The 16349-nt window shown below is 52.2% G+C and overlaps 1 protein-coding gene across 2 annotated transcripts in view; it reads right to left on the bottom strand.

Annotated features, from left to right (window-relative positions):
- Window positions 1-16349, bottom strand: part of LOC116947147 (spectrin beta chain, non-erythrocytic 1-like) — a 175982-nt gene that overhangs the window by 139731 nt on the left and 19902 nt on the right. Inside the window, exon 2 of one of the 2 annotated variants that reach the window (XM_032962583.2) lies at window positions 13001-13127. The exons of the other annotated variant lie outside the window; for it this stretch is intronic. The gene's annotated coding sequence lies outside the window, so the exon portion shown is untranslated. The remainder of the gene's footprint in view (window positions 1-13000; window positions 13128-16349) is intronic. 2 annotated transcript variants of the gene reach the window in all.

The following is a 16349-nucleotide window of genomic DNA, read 5'->3' on the forward strand; positions in this document are numbered from 1 at the left end:
CGGCCGTCTGGAACGCTCTTCCTTCCGGTATAAGGCAGCCACTGGAGCTATGCACTTTTAAACAATCTATATTGAAAAGTCATTTCTTTAGAACTGATATTTGTGTTTAGGTTGTTGTCCTTCCCCACACCTCCAATGAGCATGGTTGGCTACGTATGGTGCGAAGGAAGTTCGTAATTTTAACATGTAGTAGGCTTTCGCCACCAATATCATCTATAAGATGTTTTTTGGGTTAGATCGCGTAAATATAAATGTGTCATTAAACCCGCCACCACCCGACACAGCCAATTAGTTACTAGTTCAGCACACCGGTGTGTTGGAGAGTAAACCCACTACAACGTTTACAATTCGAGTACCGTGACGTTCCGCCCGTTATTACAACAACCAGCCTCATCAGGCGACAGCCAGAGTTGTGCCGGTAATAAATAAAATAAATATATATTTAGGACCGAAACAGGAGGATTTCTCCACAACAAGTTCGACAGCCATACAAACGTGACCTGGGTCACGATGGCCGCCAGCCGCCGTGCCGCCACCGCCGCCGCCACGGAAACGTCCCAGGTGCGCAGCGGCGATCTCGGAGTTATGGGCAAGGAAAGAGCTCACGGCTCGTAAGCTGGGACAGACAAACTCCCCTCCGTGCCGCTCAGTGGCCGCTCCAGCCCCCGCCTCCAATGGCGGAGCCAGGATTTTCAGGTAGGGAAGTCGTGTGCTGTATACGCAACTGCGCACAGTTCTGTAAGTCGCTGATAACCGCTTTGCCGTTACTTATTGCCTATTATGGACTCAGACTATTGTCCTATCATCTCATAGAGTCCCTGGCATGTAATAATATGCTACACAGTCGCAGTGGGGGTCGCAAAATGCCAAATGATTACTAATAAACCCCAACGATCCGATGTAAATTAGGGATTTCGATCGGATCATTGGGGGGGGGGGGCACGTGCCAGCCCACCCCCCCCCCCACTGGCTCCACCAGTGTCCACCTCCCAACCCCCTGCCCCCCACCCCCCAACCCTCCCCTCTCCGTTGGTCGCGAATGCAGACAGCGGTCGGTGCCCACAACTCCCTGGGCACGCAGCTGCTGCTGCTGCTGCTGCAAGTGGCGTGTGCAGCGATATTACAATTCATTGTTCCCACCCGAGCCACAGTCGGGATGCTTTGGCTCGGAGTGCCGCGGACATCGAGCAGGCTCGAAAGCGTGTGCCGTGGAGTGAAGAGGGCTGTACCGTGCTAATAGGGCGTGCGGCGGGGGAAGGACAACAAACTAAACACAAACAGCAGTTTAAAATAAATTAGAATGAATCTTGATTTGAAAGTGCATAGCTCCAGTAGCTTCCGAATATCGGAAGAGCGTTCCCGATGGCCGCAGAAGCGCATCCGAAAGCGCGCGATGCGGTGAACCATCTTTGTTCAATGGCTAGCCAAAAGCCGCTGTTGCGAGGATGATGACCGGAGCTCACGTGATGGTTTATGTTCATTGACGAGATCAGCAAAGTGTTGTGGTTTATTTGTGGCAAAGCACTTCGTGTGTAACGAGTGGGTCAGAAAGCAGTGACATTGACGATCTGAGAGCAATGCCCCCTATCTAGGTGCATTTTAAAATTCACAAACCAGGCCCAGCAACATATCACGATGGGAACAGTAGTTACACTCCCGCGTTGCCAGACACAGGTACACACTTGTTCGCATAACCGCATTTGCGTCACCAATCAAATCGATCACTCGTCCACTGTTACGGGGTCTTAACGAATTTGTCGGACTTTTAAGTATAAGCGGGATCACCATTGTGCTGCGGAGGGCCCTCTTAAAACAAAGCCTAGCCCATGGAAAAGAATGGTAAGCAACTCCCCCCTGCCCCCGTTAGAGCCACAACAAGAGTGAGCGATAGGCCCTGAATACAGCGCAGTCGCTGAGAACAAGTTTTACATTTGTGGTGAACAACGTGGCACATGGAGGGGCAATAGAGAGGAGGAAGCTATTTTGACTATTATTATATTGTTTAATTGTACCAGGTAAGGCCCACTGAGCAGAAGTGACCTGGCTTTCACAAATGGCAGCTCAACGAAGTGGCTTATCCTGCGAAAATGCATAGCAGCCAGATACTCGAAACGCACGCTGAGGACCCGGAGACAAATCCACGCGACCACAGGGAGAGAGAGAGAGACGCAATCCCCAAATACACAGCAGCAGGCATCAGGGTCGGGATCGAACCCACGACCTCCTGTGTATCAGGCGATGTAGTTGACATCTCCTAGCCACCGTGGCGCCCCAGAAGAGGCAGGGGCCTCTGCGAGAGAGAGGTGTCCGTGTAAACACGTGGGACGGCAGCGGGGAGGGCGCGAGGGCAGGGGAGCCTCACTGACAGACGAGAATGAGTGGGTGGTGCCAGTGGCTTGCTGCAGGCGAGAGGGGCCCGGATGGCCCATGAGAGGCAGGAGCCCACGTGTGTGAGACACGGCAGGGAGGGAGGGAGGCGAGGAAAGGGGGCTGTGCTGTGACCCACGGAAGGTCAGCGAGGGTGGCAGAGCAACACACGGGGAAGGAGGTACGGGGCACCCGGGCGGCCTGGGACAATTTGGAGGCTGCAAATAAAAACATTTATCCTGAGCACATTGCGGAGCCTCTTGTGGTCTCAGACACACACGAAAAAATCAAATCCTATTTCACGGTGATGAATGATCATTGCGGCGATGCTACTCTTAACCTCTCAATTCGCGTGACTCCAGAGGGGCCGTTAACGGCGGTGGCTTCTGTGCCGGCTGGGCTCAACAGGGTCTATGCCCCCTGTGACCTCTGCAACGGGTTCTCCATCGTGACATCTCAGCAAGGGCCAAGGGTCCCAAATCTCCCGACAGCTTCACCGCCACGCGGCTTCAAGGCCGCGGAGCAATGGCGAGGCAAAGCTTCCTGCACCAGGTCCATCGGCAGCCCCCGGTCGCCTTTGCTGTGTTCCCTCTCCACGCCGCGACCGACGTAAACATGCTCGTGCTGGCAGGGTGGCAGCGCTGCTGTAAAACTCGCGCCTCACGGCAAGAAGGCCTTGAGTTTTATTCCTGACCCCGGCGCCTATCGATGTGGAGGTCATAAGATCTCTCCCCGATCCTGCATGGGTTCCTCTAGCTTCCATGGTTACTTTCCATACATACAGGGTGCTTACATTTTGTTTACCACTTAAATGGGACTATCGTTTTACAATGGAAAAAAAACGGATAATACACTGTAACATGAAAACAAATGTAATGTTAATAGCTTCAAAAAGTCAAAGAGTCTCCACTTGTTCGCCATCGTTGTCAACGCACGTGGCCTGGAATCTTCTCCAGGTGCTCTCCAGAGCCCGGAGGCAGCAGCACATGTCACGTGGTATTGTTGCAAAATCTCAGAAGTGTTAAAACATTTTTTGAAGCACCCTGTATATCAAAAAAATCACACGTACAATTGCAACTGGTATTGCCCAGCATATCCCAATTGCTGACAAAAAATAATATCTGCAAAATTACTCAAATGGGATTACACATAGCAAATGATATGACATCAGTGAGTTTAGCGTTTTGCTCTTACTGCATTCGCTAAACAGAATTGTGATAACATTTCTGGCTTAAAGTGTTTGTGTATTTCAGCACGTATTGTCGTATTTAAAGTCATCACAAATGTACGGATCACGGTGCAGTAATCTGTGCTGCAGTTTAAAGTTTCTGCGGCCTAAGCACAAAGAGGAGGTCGAGGCGAGTGGGGGCGCGCGCATTTCAACGCAGGCGGAGAGGCAATCGAAGCCATGATGCCGTTCTTTCAAGCTCACATTCCCATGTATGTACGGTATGTTGAACTTCTTTCGCGTTCATACGTAGCCAAGCGTACTAATCAGAGGTGCGGGGAAAAGACAACAAACTACGCACAAAAATCAGCTCTAAACAAATTAGCTTTCAACCTGGATGTAAAAGTGCATAGGTCCCAATGGCTTCCTAATATCGGAAAGGAGAGCGTTCCAGACGGCCGCAGAAGCGCATCCGAAAGCGTGCGATGCGGTGACCATCTTTGACCGATGGCGAGCCAAAAGCCGCTGCCGTGAGGCCGACCGGAGCTCGCGTGATGATGGTTCATTCGGACCTTGCGGTACCCCGTCACGACACGCGCTAAATGACGATGTGTAATCATGTTCCCGCCGCGTCAATCGGTCACCGTAACACGACCTGCACCGCCGCTCACGCCATCGCCGTTGGCAGGAAGCGAGCAGGCGGTCAACCCGCGCGACTTGTCATCGGGCACGGTCACAGCGCGAGTCATCCGCCAACGATCGGTTATTGATCCCCGCAGCAGAGGCAAGCAGGGGTCTCCCCTGCAGTCCACGGGTCCCCCCCCCCCACCCCGTCACTGTTGGCCAACGCAGTGGCCATTCCGCACATGCCCCTAGCCTCCAGTGGCAGCTGCCGTGCCAAGCCGCTGATGATGTCAGTGGTCTCCACGGAGTAGGGGTAGAACAGAATAAACCGGCTTCAATGCATGCGGTGGTGGGTGGTGGTGGGTGTGACAGCTGTTCCAAGTTGCCCTTTAAGAAGAAAAAAAACAGGCAGTGCTTAATTATTACCAACCCCCGACTTTACTTGTACGCGTGCCCAAACGGAGGGATGTACAAATAAATATATGCCAATGGAGTGAATCGCACGAACAGCGTTAATGCCTCGTGGCCGAGACACGGGCGTTGTGGCGTTGTGCACGGCGAACCTTGCATCTGCAATTTTAGTTTTGTTGAGATAACGACTTCAACGGAGTTTCCAGACGAGTCTGCGCCCCGTTTTGAACGGCCCCGCATTGCTTCCGTTTCGGACGCAAACAGGATGCGATCAATCCCGCAGCCACACATCGCACATTGCGGTTCGCATTCCAGCGCAAGCCGAAAATATCTGGGATCGTTATCAGACTGGCCAACTCAGCCGCTGTCGGGGGGCGAGACCCACACAGCAGCAGCAGCAGAGAGCGACTCGCCGAGCAGTTTACACGTCTATCGGTCATGATGTAAAAATAGGACCGTTTGCATTTTTTGTAACTTTTGAGAGACATGCCGCAACGTCCGCAAACACGTCCAGACTGCCCGCACTCCGTTAACTTGATATAATCCGCACTTTGAATAAACTGCGACTGATTACGGCCGTCAGACGTGTGGCAATGTGTCGATTCGTTAATTAAATTTGACCATTGCGGTCGTGAGGCATACGCAGCGTTGGATCGTGCAAGTGAGGAGACTTCAATTTGCAACTCGTGTGGATCACAATGCCAAAAACTGGCGGTGACATCAGCGATGTTAACATTTTGGGCGAAGTGGAGGTGTCACGCACGGGAGGGAAACGAGAAAATAAACGTAAGATGTAAAACGTGGCACCGCCCTGGAATTTTAATTGGAACAGACAGTGTGGCGATTCAACGGCAGAGGAGAATTTCAAAATATACATGCCAGGTCCATGGGGGCGTCTGACCAGGCCCAATCAGATGAAACCACCGGGTTTTTTTGTTTGTTAATCTCATACAGATTTAGGTATTTATCTTTCAAGGTTTAAAGTTACGTTCAGGTGTGCACTCTGGATTCACTTTGAGCGCACGGTGAGTGTCCGTCACTGGACGGCACCGCTGCAGTAGCAGCAGCAGCGCAGGGGATAGACGCCCCCTGTTGAAACTATTAAACTAAACTATGAAACATGTTTTTTTATTTTACCAGGTAAGGCCCACTGAGCTATACAATGTAGCTCATTTTCAGAAGCGACCTGGCTATCACAAATGATAGCTCAACGAAGTGGCTCATCATCGTGTGGCAATTTACAGCAGTCAACATACTCTAAACGCACGTTTATAAGTGTGGGGGGGGGGGGGAAACCGGAGGACCCGGAGAAAAATCCACGCGACTACAGGGAGAGAATGCAAACTACGAATATACAGCAGGCGTCAGGGTCGGCATTGAACCGACAACCTCCTGTATACCGGGCAAGGCAGTTAACATCTCCTAGCCACCATGGCGCCCTGAAGTGTGAAGATCTCACAATCTTAGCTGGCGAATGTCTCATGATGCAGTAAAACTCACATTCATCCTCTCGCAACAAGACACTCATCATTGGATTCACGCGTAGTCAAGTTGAGTGATCATTTGTTTCTCTCTAAACGTTCACAGTAAAATCCTGTGTTTGTTGACTGCACTCTGAACAAGATGAATTCCACACTACCCACGCGCTTATATGGGTAACAGTGGAAGTTCGAAATGCAGTTTAACAAATCAATTAGCGTCCACATTTCTGCCCTGTCTGACCCACTGATTGCTCATATGACACCACGAAGTACTGCCGATGTGCTGCAGGGATACACCGTATGTGCGTATATAGGTACACTGTACGTGTGTAGGGTTAGTGAGAGAGAAGGGCAGCAGATGACGGATTCCTGGGAATTCCCAAGAGATGTCACCAATGGCGACCTCACGAACCCAGTGGCTAAACGCTCAAGCCCACGGCCTCAGCTCCCGCGGGACCATGCGAGGCCTCTGTTGTTCAACGCCGTCGACAGTACGTATGTACGTTGGATTTCTTTCGCACCGTACATAGCCAAACGTGCTCTTCGGATTAATCCTCCAGCCAGTAGGCTTGGAGGTGAGACTCATATAGACACCAACAAGCACTCTGGCCTCTATACAAGATCTGACCTTTACTCAATACCTGCACAGCTGATGTTTTTACACAAACACATGCAGCATCGTCATAAATCGTTGGTCTACACGTGGGTGTGTGTGTGTGTTCAGCGGTAGGGCGACGCTACCAACCCGGCGACCAGAGTTCGCTTCCCGCTCACGGCCAACATCGGTGACGAATATCTGAACCGGTCCTGGGCCTCCCCTAAGTCAGCTTAGCCTCAAATGAATATAAGGTGTGGTGTGTATCGCTACTAGGGAGACGAAGGTGGTCGGGCGTGGTGCTGGCCACCCACCCCCTTATGTGCTGTGCCAGCCTTAATAGGTGCTCGCTAACGGCACTTGCCCCAAGAGTCTGTTAAGGCTATACGGGGGATCTTTGTCCTTGTGTCACAAACACGTGTACAAAGGCTTGTGTTGATTGTAGTAGTCAGGCATAGGAGACTGCCCGAGGTTTACAAGTGTGGTATGTACGCTTTATTGCCATGTCGACCCATATGACGCAATAACATCTTTGACATGTACCTTGTGTATTGTGGCACAAAGAAAATTATCCTGGGATTCCGAACACGCTTGCCTACTCCTGTAGGAATGCAGCAAAACATCGAGACTGCAAAAGGGGTATCGGCTTTTTATTCAATGGGCCCCTTCACGTTGTGACATTCCTACCCACTACAAAACAAGTGTAAACGGTCACATTGAGCCTATTGTTCACGACCTGGGTGCCCCGGCGGCGAGATATTAACTGCTTCGCCTGGTATACACGAGGTCGTGGGTTCGATGCCGACCCTGACGCGTGTGTATGTCGAGTTTGCGTGTTCTCTCCGTGGTCGCGTGGATTTTTCTCCGGGTCCCCCGGTTATTTCCCGCATGCGTTTAAGAACATTTGGCCGCTATAAATTTCCACACGACCGTAAGTCACTTCTCTGAGCTATCATTTGTGGGCAGGTCGCTTCTGGAAATGAGCTACACAGCTCAGCGGGCCTTACCTGGTAAAATATAAAGTTTAGTTTAGAAAGTATGTATGTTGAACTTCCTTCCCACCGTACGTAGATAACAGTGCTAAACGGAGGTGCGGGGGAAGGACAATAAACTAAACACAAACAGAAGGTCGAAAGAAAATGAGTTAGTCAATCTAGATGATTTAAAAGTGAATAGCTTCACTGGCTGGAGCTATTCACATTTCTGAACGCGCTCCACACGTGGACCGTCTTTGTTCGATGGTTCGCCAAAAGCCGCTGCTGGCGATGATGACCGGAGTTCGTTTAATGATGGTTGATGTTCCCTTGACGAGATCGGCAAGGCTGGCATCGTCTCCACGCAGTACGATATCACGCACCGCCGTCTCCGAATCGATGCTGCAATTGACAGCATTGGCCCATCCCTTCCCGCCTGCTCTCGATAAGGCAAGACGTCCTCGCTATGAAGCTCAATGTTAATATTTTGCTAAAATTCACCTGTCATACATCAGTACAAGTTCACCCAAGCAGCTACAAATGTTAGAAATGCCACGGCAGATTTGCCTCACATCACGTACCACCGGTGCTGCCGTTGCCATAACTATTCCCGTTGATTGTCTAAAAAAACTGACTCACCAGACGGCACCTATCAACGTCGCCTTCTAAACTCGAGCTCTGCTTCATCATCGCCTCATGAGATGCGCCGCTTGCTTAGTCAACAGCTGCTGCCATCTCCGAGCGCGCGGCCGTCACCGCGGCTCCACTCGGCCCAGGAGGAGGCGGAGGAGCAGGAGGAGCAGGGGGAGCAGGAGGAGGAGCAGGAGGAGCAGGAGGAGGAGCAGGAGGAGCAGGAGGAGCAGGGGGAGCAGGAGGAGGAGCAGGAGGAGCAGGGGGAGGAGCAGGAGGAGCAGGGGGAGCAGGAGGAGGAGCAGGAGGAGCAGGAGGAGGAGCAGGAGGAGCAGGAGGAGCAGAAGGAGGAGCAGGAGGAGCAGGGGGAGCAGGAGGAGGAGCAGGAGGAGCAGGAGGACGAGGAGGACGAGGAGGAGGAGCAGGAGGAGCAGGAGGAGGAGCAGGAGGAGCAGGAGGAGGTTTGCCCTGCGTGCGTCTGGGGTGCGCGCGAACGAGGCGACGCCGGCGACTAAACGACAACATGGAGTCTGCCTTCGGGCCCCCTCCCCCGCTGCCTTTACCCAGCCAGCCGATGGCATTTCCTGGGTTTTTGGGCCCATTAACGCCGCAAAAACCCCACCACACTCGGCCCGACACCCACCCAGCCCAGCGCTGCAACTGCCCCCTGCCCCAAACCCCCCCGGGTGCCTCCCTACACGGAGCTCGAGCGCCCCACGCTCCACCCGCTGACAATCTCCGCTGCCTACTTCGCCCTGACCAATATGATAACAAATATAAATGTGTGTCGTTAAAGCCGCCACCACCTGACACAGAAAATTAGTAAGGTTTGTCACGTATACGGAGCGTGCCAATTCGTAACTAGTTCAGCACACCGGTGTGTCGGAGAGCAAATCCACAACATTTACAATGGCTATAAATGTATAGCCATATGTCAATTTATAACAATGTCAATTTACTGACAACTGAAGACCTTCCCATGATGCGTTGGTAATGAAGCTTTGTTTGACCATACTTCACCATGCTGGTCAATGTGGGTTTGTGAAGGGAAGAGGGCGGGGGGGGGGTAGGCCGAGTTTGAATACACACACACACTGACGTTAGTCATGGCTGGGAATGGAACTCAGGTCGCTGACTTCACAGTGCAGTGCGCTAACCGCCCCGATACCGCTCCCTAGTTTGATACAGCTATTTAAATTCCGAGGACTAACAGTGTCGGTTTGATCACCATGCGATGAATAGTCTACAGGGCACGTGCAGATGAATAGTCTACAGCACACATGCATATTAATAGTCTACAGGGCACGTACTGATTAATAGTCTACAGGGCACGTACAGATGAATAGTCTACAGGGCACGTGCGAATGAATAGTCGACAGGGCACATGCAGATTAATAGTCTACAGGGTACATGTGGGCGCACAACGTGGAGTGGACACAAAGCTACTGAGGGAGCTTGAGATGTAACTCTGTGATGTCTGCTTCAGCGGACTGCTCTCTGAACATCAGCTGGCCGCACTGCTTGCAAGGGGAGTTCAAAATAAGGGTTCGTGGCATGGTATGACACAAATGGAATGACTGGGCATCATGGGGTTTGAAAATAATAAGTATTGAAAATAAAACAATAAAATATTTCGACGGAAAGTCGTAACATTCTGCTTTAAGGTAGAGTGTACATCGCATTAAAACAAAGATCTCCCGTGTAGCCTTAACACACTGTAGTGGCAAGTTATGTTAGCGAGCAGCACCTGTGAAGGCCGGCACGGCCTAGAGGATGGCCAGGACCGGTTCAGATAATCGTCACCGGTGTTGGCCGCGAGCGGGAATCGAACCCGGGTCGCCAGGTTCGTAGCGCAGCGTAACACGGTGCCTCACAAATGCCACCAGGCTGCGGGAGATCCAACCGTGACCAGCGGCGTGTAAACGGGCTCAGTGGGTAGCAGCTGACCGCTGGCCCACACAGGCATCTTACAATGTCATTTGCGTTCGTAGCCTTGCGCGTCACTTCGGTGAGTCACCGCTATTTCTAGCGGCGTGGCGGCTAAGTGGACTCACACTGGAACAGATTCCTCATATTTCAAATGCACCTTGCAACTGTCAAACCCACAGGCCTGCACCCCTTGCTCTCCAAGGTAAACACTGCACACGCACGACGCGTTACAATGATGACAATGGGCCACAGGGGTCAGCCAGAGTCACCGGTTTGTTGTTGTTAAATCTGCACAAAACAAAGGCAATTGACTGCAGTAATGACAATCGTTTTCCCCCCCACCTCCATTAGCTGCTGATGCTGCTGCTCCTCCTGCAGCAAGGTGGCAGCTTGTGCTATGACGTCAGGGTCCCCCCCCCCTTGTCGCCCCGCCACATTGGTGGAGTGCCCGTGCGGTGGTTTCTTGTGGCCCAACTTCAAAGTCACACCACACACACACCACACACACCCACACACACACCACACCACACACACCACACACACACCACACACACACCACACCACACACACCACACACACACACCACACACACACCACACACACCACACACACACCACACACACACACCACACCACACACACACCACACACACACCACACCACACACACACCACACACACACCACACACACACACCACACACACACCACACACACACCACACACACACACACCACACACACACCACACACACACCACACACAGACACACACCACACACAGACACACACCACACACACCACACACACACCACACACACACACCACACACACACCACACACACACCACACACACACCACACCACACACACACCACACACACACACACCACACACACACCACACACACCACACACACACCACACACACACACACACCACACACAGACACACACCACACACACCACACACACACCACACACACACACCACACACACACACCACACACACACCACACACACACACCACACACACACCACACACACACACCACACACCACACACACACCACACACACACCACACACAGACCACACCACACACACACACCACACACACCACACACACGCGCGTGCGCGCACTGCACTGCATCTAAAAACAGCAAAACCCCATCAGCAGATGCCACCTTCCAAGGATTCTTAGGCTGCCTGGAATATGCCGGCCGCTGTCTACATACGAACAAACGATTCTGTTCTGTGCCCTGCGCACGGCAGCAGCAATACGTTCATGAGTCGGATGCCGATGTCGGGGCTTGCTGGCCACGACGAGAGGGCTTCAGCAGAGGGTTCGGGTAAGTTTTGCTCTTCCTCCGTTGAGAGAACGCAGACAACAGTGGATTGTTACACGGTCCACAATCAAGCTACTGTGGTTTGCCTTTAATTTCCCATGATGAAGGAGATGCTGCCCAACGGCTATAAAACATGGAAACGGACGTCCTCGATATGAATCCAGAGAGAAAAAAACTGAACCAAATCGAATAATTCTTTATCAATTCATTGCAATATTGAACATTAATGAACGATTCTTGTTTGCAAAGGAGGGGTTGCTCCCCAGCATATCAGAGCGACATTTTGGTTAACCCACTAAGCAGCAGGTTGTGGACGTTAAGTGGTGAATCGGTGATGATGAACCCTGCAACCGCGTGCACAATAGGGTTTGGGCCACAGATTATTCTGTGCAGAGGCCAGCCAATGATAACTCGCACTCTATTTTCAGACTGGATTTCTTCATCCGTCTGTGTGGGCTGTGTATGACAACAGGCGTCGCCGCCGCCGAATCTTTGGTGAGAGCCCAATAGTCTTCAGGGGAAGTCTTTAAGGATGTGCCGCATTGTATATAGGGGGGCCCTCGTAAGTAGCACGGCGGTATGTTGAAAGGTTAACATAATTACGGTGATTATTTCACAAAATGTTTATCGGTCGACAAGACATTAGGAACAGGTGAAAATTAACGTGGCTTTTCCACCAAACATTGTGATTATTGTCTATAGTTAATGCAGAACTCTGCCATATTGACTTACCTATGGACTCCACTACCACCCATACTGCGAGATCCAGAAACTCAGCTGGATGAATGCTAGCGAGGGGAAATTGATTTCATTTTCATAAACGTCTATTTTATTCACGGGGGGAAATGTCAAGTGGAATAAAACAGTGGAATTCAGTGGTTCAACAAACCTCTCCATACCTGCGAACCACTCACCGTCAACCCATCAAAAAGCGATGGGTGCCACCCACGGATTGGTGATCATAGTTGAAGCCGCTAAAAGGCTCCGGAACGGAGGCGGGGGATGAGAGACGTTACAGGCCACGAGTACGACACGCAGGGCCACTCCCCTGTACCTCACACGCGCGTGTGCATTGTTAACGGCAGTAAAACTGCCCCGTGTAACTACGTAGTCCCAGTGCCCCTTAACGCAAGCAAGCGGCGGATTCAGTCAAGGGCCAGCTGCGTAAGCCGTGGCGGATAATCGTTCACCTACAATAAAATAATGAGATTTTTATCGGAACACAACTTAACCACCTGTTGCTGTCTGTTCTTCGTACTTAACAGTGGGGTGGGCCATGACAGTGTGTGTCCTAAGCGGTGACTCTCTGCGTTTTCTCCGAATGCTTTGAAATTGTGTCGCGCGAGCCACGGAGGAACCAACAGATGTCCACCACGGTCCCGCGGGCCGCTCGCCGCACGGCCTCGCAGACGGCAGCGAGGTGGGGGGGAGGCGAGGGGGGGGGGAGGGAGGCGAGGGGGGGGGAGGCGAGGGGGTCCTCACCGGCACTGCCGCCCTCCTGGGTGCAAGTCGACGGTTCCGTCCCTCGCCCCGCGGTGGACGCCTCGCTCGCCCCTCGCTCGCCCCTCGCTCGCCTCTCGCTCGCCCCTCGCTCGCTCCTCGCCTTCACCTGGGCAGGGCGACAACGGCACCGCGACGCAACATTTCACTTCGCACTCCTTCCTCCGGCGGTGCGGCGCCGCTGCTGGCTGGGGCCGCGAGATGAAAACGCGGCGCCCCGTCGCCCCGTCGCCCTGTCGCCCCGTCGCCCCGTCGCCCGGGCCTCACCCCCGCCGCACGCACTCCGACTCGGCGGCTGGCTACGCGCGCCGCGAAAGAAGTTCAACGCGCACACGTGCGCGTCCGAGAGAGAGAGAGAAGAAGCAACATTTTACAAATCTCCCCCCCGGTCCAAGCTGTGGAATCGTCGGGCAGCTTGGGAGCGTCGGTGTGGCGAGGAGTCCCCTCGATGTCGCGCTACCCGAGAGACTAGCACTGACGATGCTGGAATCTAAGGCCGTATGGGGGGGGGGGTCCTTCACCTGACCAGCAAAGCAGCCCACAAGAGGCAGCCCCGCTGCGTTGCCGTTAATTTGCTGCACTCGTTTTCCACGCGTTGGGTTGCCCCAAGCGGGGGGGGGGGGGGGGGGCAAACCAGGGCCACCGCTGATAGCGAGACACTTAGATCGCTCACAATTTCCGGTCCTTCCTCACAGCAGCGGCTTTTGGCTGGCCACCGAAAGAGGACGGTCACTGCTTCGTGCGCTTTCAGATGCGCTTCTGTGGCCGTCTGGAACGCTCCTCCTTCCGATATTAGGAAGCCACTGAAGCTGTGCACTTTTAAATCATCATCCAGATTGACGAACTCATTTCTTTAAAACTGCTTTTCGTTTTGAGTTTGTCGTCCTTCCCCCCGCCGCACCTCCGATTGGCATGGTTGGCTACGTAGAGCACGAAACAAGTTCAACATTGGTATACACATCAGGCACAACTCAGGGCCTGGCTCCGGCTCCCCCCGGATGCGGGAGAGAATTGAGTGAGCTTGGGCGACGGGTCAAAGGGACATTCGGTGGTGCAGGGACCACCCCAGCAACCCATCTCACGCCAGAACCTGGCACCAGCTCCTTGAGGGTGCCACAGGTGGCTAGGAGATGTTGACTACCTCGCCTGGTATACAGGAGGTCGTGGGTTCGATCCCAACCCTGACGCCTGTATATTCGGAGTTTGCGTGTCTCTCTCCCCGTGGTTCTCGTGGATTTTTCTCCGGGTCTTCCGATTTTTCCATCCACATTTAGAATCAACGCCACGCGTTTAGAGTATTTGGCTGCTAGAAATTTCCACGTGATACTCCACTTCGCTGAGCTATCATTTGTGGCCAGGCCGCTTCTGAAAAAAAAAACTGCATAGCTCAGTGGGCCTTACCTGGTCAAATAAAAACATAGTTTAATAGTGGTATTGAGGAGAAATTCTGTCCTCCGTCAAACATTTGCGGTCACAAAACGAGCTCTCCTTTTCTTTTGCCTTATTTGCCCCTTCCACAAGCGACCGTGATGTCAGCAACCGTCGTCACGAGTACGTGAAATAAGATCGGACATCACGGACTATTCTCTTGCCCCAAAGCATCCAAGATTAGTCGAGACGCACGTCCAAAGTTTTTGTGTGTGTGTGTGAGATTTAAGGCTTTATTTAGCAGTTGATAACCGTTGAGAATTATTGCTCGAAATTAAAATAAGGCAAAAATAAAAGCGAACACATTTTTTCCCCCATAAACATCTTAGTCATGCTTTTTCTTCGTGCAATAAATCCATATTTTGTCAATATTTTAGCCCGTGTTCCACTCCGAGTGTAACGTACACGCACGCACATGCACACGCACGATCAACTCTAAACAGCTGCAAATAATAACAGCAGCATTCCGGAATCGAATGTTACAAACAAACGAGACGCACGACGACACAGTTTAAACTTTTTGCCCCAAAATAGATTCTGCCAGAAACCATTCCACTGCTTTTTTTCAAAAAAACGATAATAACCGTGCACTCTTTGGCTTCTCCATCCTACATCTGTTGCGGGGAATTTGTGAACGCTGCAGGTTTGACATTTTTTGTGTGCGCTCAGCGTGGCAGCCAGGCAAAGCACAGGGCGGCAGAATGCGTGGACGACGTCCCAGAGGACGGATCCAGACGGAGCGCAGGGTGACGTGCAGCGCTCGCATCTGGCAGCGTTCCTTCTCTGCAGTTTTTTTTTTTTACCGAGGGAAAAAACCCATCACCCGCTTGGCCAGAAAGCGCTTAAATAAGTAGCCCTAATTAATCCGCATTGCATCAACACGGCTGTTTCCACCTAAGTATGCGATGGTGCGCCCACACATCTGCAGAAAAAAATATTTAAGGCCCAGGATTGGATGGACATTTTCGCGATCCTGGCAGCTAGGCTGACGATCCTGGTTGTTGGAGCAACCAGAGTTGACGTCCGCACCCAATGGTTAAACGCGAGCGGATCGCCCTCCAACATCACTGCACCGGTGTGCTGAAGCAGTCATAAAATGGCACGTTAAATGAGCTCTGTCAGGTGGAGGACGCTCGGGACCGGTTCAAATAATCGTCACTGGTGCTGGTGGCCGTAAGCCGGAATCGAACTCGGGTCACTGGGTTCGTAGCGCAACGCGCTAACCGCTGCACTGCACTACCTCGAGTGATGCATGACGCAACCAGTCCGTCACACAGTCTATTATTGCGTATGATGGCAGCAGAAATATGTTCCGGAGCTAGATGTCAATGTCGTGGGTCTGCTGCTCGCCACGACGAGTGGGCTTCAGGACAGAGAGTTCGTGCAGTTTTGCTGTTCCTCCTACGCTGCTGAAGGAGCGCAGACCACAGTGGGTTTACTAAAGGGTCCACACTTTGTGTCGCATGGCCACAGTCACGCTACTGTGGCTTGTCTCTTTAATTTTCCATCAGGAAGGTGTTCCCATCGGCCTGTTAATGTTCTGAGGTTACCGTCCACCGCCCGGTAAACGCGGTGCTGTTTTGCAAAATGCAGCATACTAACCTACATTTCTGTTTGCGGGTGACCTATAGACAGCATAACTTTCCACAGCGCGATCCTAAATATCGTGGGTGGCCTAAAGAGTCGACACATGCATACACGCGCGCAGGACTACCGTGCGTATGTGGGCTTGGGTCCCACACGTGTTGTTTTTTCATCGGAAACTTAAGAGGAGACCAATCAAAACGTACCCTTCCCTCCGCTTTTCGACATCATCGACAAAACGTCACAAAATATGAAAAAAGTCGTCATCGTTTGTCACGTTACGAATGTCGAAGATTACAACGTGACCGCTGAATCGGAC

Source organism: Petromyzon marinus, chromosome 29, assembly GCF_048934315.1.
Source record: "Petromyzon marinus isolate PM22_M1 ecotype Great Lakes invasive population chromosome 29, UKy_Petmar_22M1.pri1.0, whole genome shotgun sequence".
Taxonomy (NCBI): domain Eukaryota; kingdom Metazoa; phylum Chordata; class Hyperoartia; order Petromyzontiformes; family Petromyzontidae; genus Petromyzon; species Petromyzon marinus.